This window comes from Diceros bicornis, chromosome 26, assembly GCF_020826845.1.
Source record: "Diceros bicornis minor isolate mBicDic1 chromosome 26, mDicBic1.mat.cur, whole genome shotgun sequence".
NCBI classification, from domain to species: Eukaryota; Metazoa; Chordata; class Mammalia; order Perissodactyla; family Rhinocerotidae; genus Diceros; species Diceros bicornis.
In genome coordinates, this window is record NC_080765.1 from 24,914,844 (window position 1) to 24,926,457 (window position 11,614).

General features: G+C 44.8%; 1 pseudogene; it reads right to left on the minus strand.

The window, feature by feature from the left end:
• Positions 1 to 290: 290 nt before the first annotated feature.
• Positions 291 to 11,614, minus strand: part of LOC131421983 (acyl-coenzyme A synthetase ACSM2A, mitochondrial-like) — a 75,385-nt pseudogene continuing 64,061 nt past the window's right edge.

An 11,614-nucleotide genomic window follows, 5' to 3' on the forward strand; every position in this document is an offset into this window, starting at 1 on the left:
CTCGGAGCATCTCTCTTGGGCCTCTGAGTCCTGGCCATCTACCGGGTCCACAGGGCCACGAAGGAAGCTGGGGCCAGCAGGGAGAATCAGGCCCTGGGCTCTCTCCAGTGGGGATTGGGGAGAATTACGGAGGAACCACATTTAGCACAGGTTCATCCACAGAATTAATGCACGACACAGGGGCACCGTTGATGTTCTATTCGTACTTTATTACCTCCAGCCCCAATCTGTGTGCTCATCTGGGCAATCCAGAAGGAGGAGGAGACTCGGAGGAAGAAGAGTGACTGATATTAATCTGAAAGAAACAAAAATGCTGAAATATTGGCACTCCTGATATCCTTCCAAATCAACTCTCTCAACACCCCCATCCTCACCCTCGCCATATGGGGAAACTGAGGTGGCCAGGGATTTACCCAAAGTCACACAGTGGTTTCTGAGTTTATTGACGATCACATCTGACCAAACTCCTTTTTCCGAAGTTCACTCCTTTTAATCTTGCCAGTGATGGTTTTGGGCAGCTCTGGGACAAATTCCACCTGGTTGAGGCGAAAGCAAATCCATCCTGACTTAGTCCCACCGTCACTTCCTACCAGTGCCCCCTCTCCTCCTTTGCCCCTGCACAGTCCCCCAGACAGGCTGGCACCATGTGGTGGCCTTAATGGGGCCCACCAAGGATGCCAGGTTCTCCTCCTGACCCCCTGAAGTTGGATGCAGCCTTGGGACAGGCTTTGACCAGTGAAATGTGAGTGGCAGTGAAGCGTGCCACCTCTAACAGAAGAGCTGGGAACCAGTGAGCCTGGCCGCCAGCTCTGTCCATCTCTTACGGCACCTGGCAGATACCTGTATGGTGGCTGCTCCGTTATCCTGGTCCCGAGATGAGGGGGTGTGGAGCAGAGGCCCCAGGAGAGCCTGGACATGGTGAACATGTAACATGAGCAAGGAAGATACCTTCCTTGTTATAAGCCGCTAAGACTTTGGGGGGTCTTTGTTACCCACAGTAACATCTAGCCCATCCTGCCTGCTACGTGCCCTCTGTTCTCCTCTCTGTGAGGCCACAGAGACTGATGTTAGAAGCAGGAACTCTGTTGTCAGATACACACGGGTTTGAGTTCCTGCTCTGCTTTTTATTAACTCTAATCTCAGGCAATTTACTGGGAGTCTCTGAGCCTCAGCTCCTCTCTATGAAGCAGAGTGATGAGACCATCTCAGGCTGTGGGGACGATGAAATGAAATAGTAACGCGTGTGCAGCACTGAGTCCAGGGCCCGACCCACATGGCGCATGTTCACTAGACGTGAGCTCTGCAGCTTTCTATCTGGATGGACCGTCAGCACTCAGATGACGGAGCAAAGCACTATCACAAAAGAAGGAAATGCGCACTTTCGGCACATGTATCCGCTCAAACTCTGCTTTTAAACTAATAGGATAATATCATGTACATTCTTTCATTGCCTGCTTTTTCTCTTAATAATATATTGTGATCTTTTTACATTAAAAATAAAAGATCTGCAATATCATTTTAAAATACAGGATAATATTACATTTCATGAACAACTTAATCATTTCTCTATTGTTGGACATTTTTGTAGTTTGCACACAGCATTTAAAACAAATGAAGTAGAATAAAAATATCGGAATATATGGCATGTTATAAGGATAAATATCATTTTGTTAATTTTTGTTTGTTACGCATGTATATATGTATTGAGTTGCAATATAGAATGTATTTCCAAGCATGAATTATTTTTAAAAACAGTTTGGAAGCTGCTGATTTGGATTTCCTTCTCAAATTTTGAAAGATATTAAATACCCTTCTTGGATATCTTTGGGCACTTGTCTGATTTTTTTTCTTTAGGTTAACGTGCCAGCAATGGATTCCTTTTGGGTTTCTGCCACAGGTTCCGTCTCAGTTGGCTCCACCCTACCCCTACCCCAATTCTTTCTTCTGAAGAGAAAAATGCTAGTTCTACTGGCTGTTTAAGCTTCAGCCCAGCCACCCGACGAGACTCGGGGCCGCGGAGTGCCAGGACGGCTCGGGGGGAACCAGCCTCATCCACTCGCCTCACTCACCTTCCTCGGGTACTTGTACGGGGCCGTCACTGACTTCACGTGCTGCAGCTCCTTGGTGAGCTGGTCCCTGTCCCAGGACAGAAACTGTGGGGCCAGGACAATAAACGCCTTCACCACCTGCCGTGCAGAACCAGAGCGGAGGCTCAGGGTGAGCGCCAGTGAATTGTCTAGTTTACAAAGTGAATATTTATTTAATGAGCGAAAACACCAAGCTGACACTTGAGCCTTTGGAAAAGGACACACCAGGTTCTAGTCCCAATACTCCAGTCTCCACTCTATGATTGGAAAGTTACTCAACCTCTCTCACCCTCAATTTCCTTCCCTGCAAAACGGGGACAGTACAGGTTCATTCCTCACTGGGTTTAGGTAAAGATTTCACGAGATAATACATGTAAAACATGAAGCTAGTTTAACTTTATTATTATTCTTATCATCAGCGTTATCTTCATCATTTTTACTATTGTTGTATGTATACTTCTGTGCCTGGAACCTTTGGGCATTTAATAATTGTTGGTAATTTATAATTCTTATGTTATTATTTATGTCTCCACTTAATTGCACAGGGCCTTGCACATAGTAGGTGCTCAGAAAACACCTGTTGAATCAATGAATGCATGCTCTGGAGCCAGATTGCTTAGATTCCCGTTCTGGCTCCACCACTGTGTCATCTGGGCAACTTAATAACTTCTTTAGGCCCCTGTTTCCTTATCTATAAAAGGGTATAATGAGAGTCCTGAACTCATTAGGTTACTGGGGGGAAAAATGAGCAGGCACATAATAAGAGCTCATTAAATGTTAGATGTCAGCAGCAGCATTTTCAGCCACAGATGAGGCCACAGTGTCCCCTGGTGACCCCATCGTGTAAGTGCACACACACACCAACTGCGCCCTCTCTCCACCCTAGGTCCTGGGTAGACATGGCCTCGAAGTTTCCCCTGCACCTGCCTCCCCAGTGCCCACACACAGACACGATGACCTCCGTGTCCTCTTCCTCACCTCCCCTCGAATCGGGTCCGGGCTGCTCACCACAGCTGACTCAGCCACTGCTGGATGCTCGGCCAGGGCATTTTCCACCTCTGCCGGCCCGATGTGATACCTGCAGGATCAAAGGTTCCTTCTCTGGTTCTGAGCAGATACCAGGGCTGGGGCGACCAAGCCCTCAGATCTCATGTTCTGGAGGATCGTATTTTCCCTTGGCACTTGACAGAGGGAAACTGTCACAGGGGGTCAGAGGCCTGTGACAGGCTGTGTAGTGGGACCACTGCAGGAAGACCTGGACGCTCCATGCTAAGAAATACAAGGCACAGGTGCTCTCTTCTCACTCACTGCCTCTGGTAGGAGGAGAGAGAGAGCTCTGTCCTCCCAGAGCTCTGCGGCCTGGCTTCAGGAGCTTCCTCCAGCATGGAACCTTTTGGAAGCCCCAAACTTGATCTTAAACATTCATGAAAATTCTCCATCCTATTCCCCACTACGTCAGCATTTGTTTTAGAAATTACAAAATAAAACAAACTCAATTTCCCTGAAATAACCAAGAGAACTTGTTACTTGTGTCATTTTTTCCCCCTAAATCACGTAAGGGTTAGGGACAACGGGTTGGGAGCCTCACCACCTTGGTTTGAATCTGGGCTGCAACCTGTACTGTCTTTGAAACTTTAGGAAACTTACTTCACTGGTCAGTGACTCAGTTTTCTCATGAGTAAAATGGGCATAATGATAACATCTACTGGGTTATACAAAGCACCAAGGAGAGTGCTTTCACCTAGTAAGCACTCCATAAAGGTTAGCTATTATTATTATTATTATTTTCTGTGACATGTTGTGCCCCATCAGAGGAGCACAGAGAATAATTTCCTCCCATCAATAGGGATCAAAGCAAGGTCTCCCTTCCTCTTTAAATTGCACGGTGTCTTATTATGATTGTTCTTCCAGACCTTCCTGAACTTCATTTTGACTATTTCTTCTGGATGCAGGGGTTGGGGGAGGTTCACAGACACCCCCGGGCCAGGGCCCCATAGACATGGCTCTGTTCAGAATTAGGCTGAGGGTCCCATGACCAATGCATGGAGGAACGTCTGGGCCAGCTAGATCCCACCAGGCGTGTGAGGGTGACACCTCCCGGCTCAGGGTCAGCCACACCTACACAGAGGCATTGATGACATCATCGCCCCTCCCCAGGAACCAGATGTGGCCCTCTGCATCCATGGTTGCTCTGTCCCCAGTGCTGTAAAAGTCCCCACACTCCGCTTCGGCTGTCCTCACCGGGTCATCCTGTAAAGAGAACAGCACCCCTCTGTGGAGAAGGCAGCGAGTCTAGAGATGAAGAGCCACAACCTGGGGCTCAGATCTGGGTCCGAATCCTCCTTGTCACTCCACCTGGCACCTGGGCAAGTTTTGTCATCTCTCCAAGTCTATTTTCTTTACATGCAAACACTCAATGCACTCTACTGCTGATTCAGTGGGCAATATTACACCAATTTTAAGGATAATTTTTTAAAATAACACCTCGCTTTTGTGTGGCTCTCCAGTAGAATACGATTTCCTACACCATGAACTCCGTGTATTTGATTCACTGTGAGAAGCTCAGCGTTCACACAGTAACTGGACAGATGGGAGGTGTCAATAAATATTTGCTGAACGAATTTTCTTCCCAAAACACTACCTCATTTGATCCTCACAGAAAGCCTGTGAGGTTGGTATTACTTTAATTAAACTTATTTTAAGATAATGATAGATTCACATGCACACTGTAAGAAATAATACAAAGAGATCCCATGTACCCTTTACCCAGTTTCTCCCAACGGTAACATCTTCCAACACTATATAGTTCAACATCACAACCAGGATACCGACATTGATGCAATCCACCAATCTTACCCAGATTTCCACAGTTTTTCACTTGTACTCATTTGTGTGTGTGTGTGTGTGTGTGTGTGTGTGTGTGTGTGTGTGTAAGTGTATTTAGCACAATGCAATTTTATCACATGTGTATATCAACCACCAGTCAAGAGACAGAACAGTCCCGTCATTACCAGGAGCTCTCATGTTGCTTTTATACCCACGTCCACCTCCCTCCTCCTCCTTCTCTCCCTCCCTCTCCATCCCTAACCCCTTGGCAATGCCTAATCTATTCTCCATTTTCATAATTTTGTCATTTTAAGAATGTCACATAAGTGGAATCATATAGAATGTAACATTTGGGAATGGCTCTTTTTATTTTTTAATTCAGTGTAATTCTCTGAAGATTCATCAAGGTTGGTGTGTTCATCAATAGTTCAATCCTATTTATTGCGGAACAGTATTTCATGTTATGAATGAATCACAGTTTGTTTACCCATTCACCCATTGAAGGGCATCTGGGTTGTTTCCAGTTTTGTTTTGTTTTGTTTTGTTTTGTTTTGCTGAGGAAGATTCTCCCTGAGCTAACATCTGTGCCCATCTTCCTCTGTTTTGTATGTGCGTCACCACCACAGCATGGCTGATGAGTGGTGTAGGTCTGCACCTGGGATCCAAACCCGCAAATCCGAAGTGGAGCATGCCTAACTTAACCACTATGCCATGGGACCGGCCCCATCCAGTTTTTAGCTATTAGGAATAATGCCACTATGAATATTCATGCACAGGTTTTGTGTGAGGCTGGCATTTTTCATAGCCCATGTTACAGAAGAGGAAACTGATGCTCAGAGAGGCACAATCACTTGCTCAAAGCCACTCAGCTGGTTGGTGGAAGGGCTGGTATTTGAATTTAATTCTTGCTCTACAGCCCATGCACTTGACCACCAAGCAATGTGTTGGGATCTTCCCTGTTGTGGGACATGACATGATTTTAAGAGGTTCCAGAAAAAAACATCGGATCACATTCCTTTTTAGATTCCCTTCCAATTGTTCTGATTTGGCTCCGACATATTTTTAAAAGCTCTGGAACTACCAAGAGGAAGGTAAGTTTCAAGATCAGAGCTTTTAGTGGGAACAGGATGTAGCTAAAATTTAACAAAGTTGTTTGGTTTGTATTATAGTTATGGTTACAACTGCCTTTTGCTTTTGGCAAGTGCTACTGTTTTCCACTTGTGATACCACATCAACTTTTTTAAAAAGGGAATGTTTTAAAGTAAAATAATAAGTGGATTTAGAGAGAAAAATTAAGTAAGTGATAATATAGATGGTGCACACAGATAAGGTAAAAAATAGTGGATGTGGACATGGATGACTCAAATTTAGGAAATATTGTATCAAGGGGTACAGCAAAGTCCCACCCCCATTCATGCACCACTTGAACTGCTGTCCAGCTCAGTGTACTGTGTGTTGGTACAGTTGGCCTGACACACCCTTGTGGACACGACTTCCAGGAGGAAATGAACTTTCTTGATGACAATCATCAGAGACTGGAACCTGGATGATGGGATTCACACATCCAGGGAAGGAATCATGCTCCCAGGGCCAAAGAAAAGCTCCTTAATGGTAGGGGCACAGTATCCTATCTACCACACAGACGTGGGCAGAGTCCACAAAGACACCCAAGTGGGTTCTCAACCTTGACTGCTTTTCAAAAGTGCTACTAGGGAGTGATATAAAGAAAATGGCCTACTAGAAAGCTGTAAGCTCTTGTTCCGCTACAAAACATCAAAAACAAACAAGCAAACAAACAAACTACCAGGAGCTGTCTGAGCTGACTTTGTAGGAGCTCTAGAAGAGTCAAAGGTCTACAACAACCGTGGAAATACCCAATCAAGAAAAGCCACCTTCAAAACGGTAGGGAAGTTTCATGCCATTTTTACTCACATTTCATGTCATTTTTGCTCTACAGCCCATGCACTTGACCACCAAGCAATGCATTGGGATCTTCCCTGTTGTGGGACATGACATGATTTTAAGAGGTTCCAGAAAAAAACATTGGAACCTTGCCTCACCTTTCCCCAGCATGGCAGATTTGGTCTTGAGTAGACAGCAGCCCGGTTCCCAGTACCCCTGCTCCAACCAGAGGGAGCAGAGCAGATCTTATTTGCAAATTATTGTGTAATCTGTTCTAACCTCTCTGGGGACACCTGAAGGGCTGATGCAAGGCCCTCATTTCACACGACTCAGAATGCAGACGGGAAGAGCAGCAGGCACTGCTCGTAAAAGCCACACGGTGGACTACAACTAAAGACGCCTGAGATGAGAGACTATGGGGGAGATATACAGTAGACCCTCAAGGTCTGGGGGAGAAGCTAGGGTAGACTTTCCAGGAAATTGAGATATCCAAGACAGCTATGAACATGCGGGATTTAGAAAGCCATCACACACCCAGGCAATGCATGCTCAGAACGTCCTGAGAGGACCTGAAGCTTCCACCTCAGGCTGATCCCTAGGCTCAGAGCAAGGCTGGCCAAGTTGTGGGGAGTTCCTCACACAGAGCCAGTCTGCACAGGGGTCGTTCTCTGTTGTCGTTGCTGTTGCTGTTTGTGTTTGCTTGTTTGAGCTCCTGGCACTCAAGGAAATCTCTGACAAAACATTAGCTGAGGGGATTGCTGTGAATATGGTGGCATAGGAGGACTCTGAATTCACCTCGTCCCACGGACACAACAAATTTACAACTACCTGTGGAACAATCACCTCTGAGAGAGATCTGGAAACTGGATAAAAAGAACCCCAACAACAAGGGACAACACTGACAGAAGTGGAAGAGGCAGAAATACCCTTCTGCTGCAGAAAAAAACCCATTCTAGCTGCAGTGCCTCACAGCCAGGAACAATCATAAGGTACAAAGCTTTTCCTGGAGGAACAGGGGGTTTGTGCAGGAGAGCTACGCCACAATAAGCAGTCTTTGAATTCAGCACAACGGAGATGCCTGTCATAATACCTGGCTTTGCTGGCTATTAAAACCAATGGGGAATACCCCCAGAAAAGCTATCAAACATAAGAGAAAGAAAAGCTTTCCCTTAAAAGGCCCACACACAAATTCATCCGTTCCAGAAACCAACAAAAAATCATCAGAAAGAAAGGTGCATAGTCCTTTGGTAACAGAGACTCACTTGAAAAGCTGTCTCAGAGAGGCAGAAGGCAGCTAGGCCCACCTCCCCAGGGACTGAGTCACTGGGGGCAGCCATCGCTGAGACCTAGTACAGGCATGCTGACACAGATGCTGGCAGATGCCATTGGAGTTCTTCCCCCGGCCTGTTAGCCCAAGGGTTTGCCCCACCCACTAGAGCTCTGATTTAATCCAGCTCAGCCAGAGCAGGCAGTCTGCCCTAGGGACTGGCCCCACCCACCAGCAAGCCCAGAGAACTTGTGGGCCTGCATAGGTGGGGTGTGTGGGACCTCTGCAGTGGGGTGAGTGGGTCCGCCTTTGTGGGGTAGTGCATGCAGGAGGGGTGGGCCTGTGTTGGCGGAGTGTGTGGGACTTCTTCAGCGGAGCAAGTGGGTCTGCTTCAGTGGGACAGGTGTGCACATGGGACAAGACTGCATTGGCCAGGTGTGTGGGTCGGTGGGTGGTGGGGCTTGTAAGCTGCAGCAGACTTGTGCCACTGGCCTCTTTACACAACCACACAGGAAATCTGTCCCACCTTCCAATGCCTGAAACGATTGTATGCTGCCATGCCTGGGGCCAGCCCCACTCAGCTGCACCCCCAAGAAAGCTGACAACAGGCTCACATTCTGGAGGCCTAGAGCAATTGTGAGCCCCTGAGCCTAGCAACCAGCCACATTGGGGGCCTGACTCACTTAACAGCAAATCAGCAGCAGGTGTGTGCTATTAGACCTTGCAGCCAGCTGTGCTGGGGTTCCTCGTGCCCAATAAAGTGACTAAAGTGACTGTAGTAGCTGCACACAGCTGAGCCTTACAACCAGCTGGCCTGGGGGTCAGCCTAGCCTACCTATGCACCTGCAGCAAGAGCAATCCTGCCACAACAGAAGGGAACATGTAGCCCATACAGGTGACACTCCTGGAACATTTGAAACTGGTGAGGAGAGGGAAGCACATTGCTGGGCCCCATGAGGCACCTGTTACACAAGGCCATATATCCAAAATTGGGAGATGTAGCTGATCTACCTAATACATAGATATAGGCACAAAGAAGTAAGCAAAATGAGGAGACAAACGAATATGTTCCAAATAAGGGAACAGGACAGATCCTCAGAAAAAGAACTAAACAAAACAGAGATAAACAGTCTACCTGATAAAGAGTACAAACTAATAGTCATAAAGAGGCTCACTGATTTTGGAAGAATAGGTGAACACAGTGAGAACTTCAACAGAGAATTGGAAAATATAAAAAAGAACTAATCAAAACTGAAGAATACAATAATAGAAATGAAAAATTCACTAGAGGGAGTCAACAGCAGAGCAGACGACACAGAAGAATGGATCAGCGAGCTGGAGGAAAGAATAAATGAAATCACCCAAGCTGAACAGAAAAAAAGAATTAAAAAGAATGAGGACAGTCTAAGGGATCTCTGGGACAACATCAAGTGTACTAACATCCATATTATAGGTGTCCCAGAAGGAGAAGAGAGAGACAAAAGGGCAGAGAACCTATTTGAAGAAACAGTAGCTGAAAACTTTCCTAACCAAAGGAAGGAAACAGATATCCAGGTACAGGAAGTAAAGAGAGCACCACACAAGATGAACCCAAAGAGGCTCACACCAAGACACATTTTAATTAAAATATCAAGAATTAAAGATAAAGAGAGAATCCTAAAAGCTGCAAGAGAAAGGCAACAAGTTACATACAAAGGAATCCCCATAAGGCTATCAGCTGACTTCTAAGCAGAAACCTTACGGGCTATAAGGGAGTGGCACCATATATTCAAAGTGCTGAAAAGAAAAAACCTAAAGCCAAGAATACTCTACCCAGCAAGGTTATCATTCAAAATGGAAGGAAAGATAAAGAGTTTTCCAGACAAGCAAAAACTAAAGAAGGTTATCATCAATAAACCAGCCTTACAAGAAATGTTAAAAGGACTTATTTAAGTGGAAAAGAAAAGACCACAAATAGCAATAAGAAAATTATCAAAGAAAAACAATCACTGGTAAAGGCAAATACACAGCAAATGTAGCAGATCATATAAAACTAATAGGAAGGTCGAAAGATGAAAGTACTAAAATTATCTATTTCCAATGATAAGAGGTTACACACACACATATACACACACACACACACACACAAGAGGTGAAATATGATATCAGAAACATAAAATGTGGGAGGAGGGAGTAAAAGCATAGGGCTTTTAGTAAGAGGCCAATATAAGAGATCATCAACTTAATATAGATTGCTATTTACATAGGTTATTATACACGAACCTCACGATGATCACAAACCAGAAACCTATAATAAATACAAAAAAAATTAAGAGAAAGAAACCCAAATATATTACTAAAGAAAGCCATGAAATCACAAGGAAAGAGAGCAAGAGAAGAAGAAAGGAACAGAGAAGAACTACTAAAACACCCAGAAAAAAAGTAACAAAGTGGAAATAAGTATATACTTATCAACAGCTACTGCAAATGCCAATGGAGTAAATGCTCCAATCAAAAGACATAGGGTGGCTGATTGGATAAAAAAACAAGGCCCATATATATGCTGCATAAAAGAGATTCACTTCAGACCTAAAGACACTCACAAACTGAAAGTGAAGGGATGGAAAGAGATACTCCATGCAACTGGCAATGAAGAGAAAGCTGGGGTAGCGATACTTACATCAGACAAAATAGACTTTAAAATAAAAACTGTAACAAGAGACAAAGAAGGGCACTACATAATAATAAAGGGAACAATCCAACAATAGGATATAAGACCTGTAAATATCCATGCAACCAACACAGGAGCCCCTAAATATATAAAGTAATTATTAACAGACATAAAAGGAGAAATAGACAGTAACACATAATAGTAGGGGACTTTAACACTCCACTTATATCAATGGATAGATAATCCATACAGAAGATTAATAAAGAATCAGTGGCCTTAAATGACACATTAGACCAGATGGACTTAGTAGATATATACAGAATATTCCATCCAAAAACCGCAGGATACACATTCTTTTCAAATGCACATGGAACATTCTCCAGGATAGATCACATACTAGGCCACAAAACCAGTCTCAATAAATTTAAGAAGACTGAAATAATACCAAGCATCTTTTCTTACCACAATTGTATGAAGCTAAAAATCAACTACAAGAAGAAACCTGGAAAAGTCACAAATATGTGGACATTAAACAAAATGCTACTGAACAACAATTGAATGAATGAAGAAATCAAAGGAGAAATCAAAAAATTTAACTCCATAACCATGGTGATGAGGGGTGGGAAGAGAACGTGAGGGAGAGTGAGAGTGAAAGAAACACATCTGTGCATCTGCCCTGGCATGAGCCTGAGATGACAGATAGAACCTGCAGTTCCTGCAGTCAGCCTGGATTCCCGGGCTCTTCTCCTAGACTGGGAGTCTCTTGGGGCATCTATGAGGGTAAATCCCAGCCTCCTACGGTGTTCAGTCAAAGAACTGCAAATCATCCCAGTGCTGGAGGAAACAATAGCTCCACTGGTCTTGCTGAGAAGGCAAGACCAT